Raw genomic sequence first — 3,677 nt, 5'->3', positions numbered from 1 at the left:
GAGGAGGTCCGCCAACCTAGAAGAGAACACACGCTTACCGTATATAGCTAAATATGTTGATCTGCCAGTTTATGCTAGCACAGGTTCTACTTGTAATGCTGGACAAGGAAATCTGAAGATTTTCCAGCATCTCTAGTTTTATCTCTAGTGTCTCTGGTATAAAAATCACTGGATGCTTTCCAGGTTGAATTGACTGAAGGTTTAACATGGTGGTGCATGGAAACTGGTTAAAACATCAGGATGCAGGTTAATTGTGGCAGTAATTAGTGGTGATTGTCAAGGATGTCTTTCTATAGTGGGCTGTGTAGTTGGCATGAGTGACTGACCAGTGTGCAGTTCCAGTGCAAAGTTTATGCTTTCAAAACACCATCCCATTATAAATGAGGGGCATGAACAATTTTGTCAGTGTTGTCAAAGGGGTAGTCTTCAGATGCTTGGTCTGAAGAATTATACCTCCTTTAGCTGTTGCATTTGGACCTTTGGTTGAACCTGACTGTTGGGAATTAAGATTACACGCAACTCATAGCACACATAGAGAAAGCCATGTTGAGGCTAAATCATCAGTTGGGTGTCTGTCTACAGCAGGGGTCAGCAGTGTTTTTGGGTAGAGTGCCAAAAACACCCACAGCCTCAGCTTGTAAGATGCTGGTGTGCCAGGGGTGAGGCTGCGAGGGGGACCAATTCTTGTTGTGGCAGCAAAGCCCCAGCCCCTTCCTCACCATCTGCCTTGAGGTGCTCATGCCAAGCAAAATGCCTTTGCGTGCCACACTCTGGCACCTGTTCCAGGGGTTGCCGACCCCTGATCTGTAGTAAGAGTTGTATGATGGAAAAAATTGCTTCAGTAATATTGTCTGTAGCTCAGAATTGTGATGCTCCTTGTTTTATGGCTAATTATGCAACATACTTAAAAACTGCCAGTCTTTCAATCTTTTTTGTACTCAGTAGTTGGTGGTTGGTTTTGTTGCTCTAGGGGTATAGAAGTCTTAATCCTAGTCTGCTTCCCTTAGTCCTTTTGCTGAAGCCGCTTAGATCCTGTTCATTTGAACAATCATAGTATGGGAGGTAGCAGTTTTTTAAGGGGAGCCAAGAAAATGAAGGGGGAAGAATAGGGCGGTCTGTTTTAAAGCAGGTAGCAAGAGTTCAGAACATAAAGATCAGCACTCCTGACTTGCTACTAGAATAGTAATTATCTACCATGCTTCATTATTTACACTTCATGTTCTAGTGAAGCAGGCTAAAACACCCAAAGCTTGGGTTCTGCTCTGGTAGGTGGATCTAAAATGAAGGATGTCTTCAGCATCTAATAAACTTCACTGAGTTGAAAGCAATTTTCTTATTTTCTGTTACAGTTGGAAATGGAGGATGAAGATACAATTGATGTGTTCCAGCAGCAGACAGGAGGAGTTTACTAAAAAGAGAACCTGCTTCTTTCCTCTCCAGAACTGTGCTCCCACAGATGACACATTCACAATTAGAAAACGAGACTTGGTTCAGCCACATCCTGACTACTGCAGTATAGTTTCTCTCTTTTTCTCTTTGATTTTTTTCCCCCCCTATTTCTTCTATTGTACATAAAGTAACTGGTGTATGTGCACAGACATAATGCATTTTTTTTTTTTTTAACTAAATGCCCAATAGTATGTTTTGATCAACATGGAATGGAGATGGGGTGGGAAAAACAAACTGGGTCTGTGAAAATGCCCCTTTTCTCCATTAGTGGCATGCTCCTTCAACTTTTATCTTTATATTCCAGTAAGTTATTTTGCTCTCACTGTTTAAAAACAAAACCTTGCATACCTTGTTTGATTGGATAATTTCAATGTTTTTTCTTTTATCATTGTAAAACCAAGGACGATTTTATAACTTTTTTGTACGTAGCTGTTACACGTAGAGCAATCTGTCTAAGTAGGGGTAAATTACTCTTAAAAGGAAAAAAAAAAAGATCCTAGATAGTTTTCCCTTCAAGTAAAGCGTCTTGTTGTTTAAATAAACTTCTTGTTTAAAATAATCAGTTTTTTCTTTTATGCTTCTATACAGTGGTAATACTTGGCACTTGCGGCTTTTTATTTCCACAGCACTGTACAAACTTTAGTCCTCAAACCATCTGTGGTAAGTATGATCCTCACTTTATGGGTGGGGAAACAAAGATGAAGGGCTTATTCAAGGTAATATAAAGAGTCAGTAGCTCGTCTGGAAGTAGAAGCCAGGAAACCCTTGCTCTGGGCTTTGTGTGCATTATACTACACCATTTGGCCGTCGTGAAGGGAAAATAATTACTGTTGTCCAGTTAATTGGAGAAAGAGGGAGATGAACTGTTGTACCAAAAGAAACAATTTCCAGAAGCTAGGTGAACTGCAACAGACTGAAGCATTACAGTATCTCGTGGGCTTCAGTTCAGTTTTTTTGCGTAGGAACTTGGGATGCATTTATAGAAATATTGGCGTTTCAGTTGTAATAGTTTTTTTTGATATTTTTTGATTTGCTGACTTTTTTTTCTTTTGGGGGGTGGGGGTTGAGAGAAAAAACAAATCATTGAGCATTCAGCTTCTAAGTAGGGTGCTCACAAAACATGGAAAGTAGAATAAGCAAGTTGAGTGCTCTGGGCATATTCACTTTTATACTGTTTGGATTCCAAACTCCTGTTCCCCTGTGCTTTCTTTCCTGGGTGAAAAGGGAAGAGCTTATATCTCATTGACTCATTGGAGGCAACCTGAAATAGAGGCTTCTTGCAGCTATACACAATTTTGCCTCTTGTGCTTGTCTTGTCAAGACAACATAAAATCTGAGGGTAGTGGTAGAGCAGAGTTGAAACCCAAGACGTTTGAGAGAGACTATTGAACTACTTTCACAAACTACTTACTACTTCCTTGCTTCACTGTACCTGGAAAATGATTTCTTTGTCACTGTTCTAGTTCTTCAGGAAGATCTAATGGCTCTGTGTTACTCAAGTAATTTATATTGGATTCCTAATGCATAAAAGATAAAATAGATAAAGCCAGAATCCTTGGTGACAGCTTTTACAACTTCACTGATGACCCTGAGAGTTGATCATTGCGTGTGTGTGTTTGTTTGTTTGTTTCCCTATGCCTGATGTTGGAACAAGATGATTTTACTACCTGGTTTTGTATGTGACAATGGTGTGTGTGTTCCTATGGTTTAGAAAAAAGATGAAGGGATGATGTTTTTCCCATCCTGTGATAGCATTATTGCTTACTTCTAGAGAACTATGAGTGTTAGGAAAGGATAAACTACTGGATGTGCCTTTGTGTGGTAACGCTTGAATTGGGTATGTGTAGAGGATTAATGTCCTGCTTTCTGGTTAATTTTAAGGAATCAATAACCATAGTAAGGAAATATTTTTCTTCCTCAGTTTACACCTATTTTGGACTGCCGCTCCAAACTATACAATCCTGCACATTTGGAATGGCTTCTTGCTGTAGATAAATATTTGTATCAAGAGGTACATGGAAGCCTGGAGAAATAGTTCTTTATGAGGTAGAATAGTTCATTACCTTTAATCATTTTTCAGTTTTAATTTCCTACCTCAATTCCCATGTGGGTTTCCTGAAAGTGTTCCTTTTTGGCTTTAAAAGCTCTATTCTTATCTGGCCAGAGTGGTGTTTTTTTTCTGCATCCCCCCCCCCACCCCCTCGCTTTTCCCTAGACTTCTGAAAACC

General features: G+C 39.7%; 1 long non-coding RNA gene across 1 annotated transcript in view; it reads left to right on the top strand.

The window, feature by feature from the left end:
* LOC109297968 overlaps positions 1–2,008 on the top strand; it is a 2,746-nt gene extending 738 nt beyond the window's left edge. The window contains exon 2 of the long non-coding RNA XR_002097477.1: positions 1,350–2,008. This is a non-coding gene — a long non-coding RNA (uncharacterized LOC109297968). The remainder of the gene's footprint in view (positions 1–1,349) is intronic.
* The last annotated feature ends 1,669 nt before the right edge of the window (positions 2,009–3,677 follow it).

This window comes from Gavialis gangeticus, unplaced genomic scaffold, assembly GCF_001723915.1.
Source record: "Gavialis gangeticus isolate Ggan-Ray unplaced genomic scaffold, GavGan_comp1, whole genome shotgun sequence".
In the NCBI taxonomy this organism is placed as follows: domain Eukaryota; kingdom Metazoa; phylum Chordata; order Crocodylia; family Gavialidae; genus Gavialis; species Gavialis gangeticus.
The sequence above is the reverse complement of the archived record's forward strand: the minus strand, read 5'-3'. Positions and strand labels throughout refer to the sequence as shown.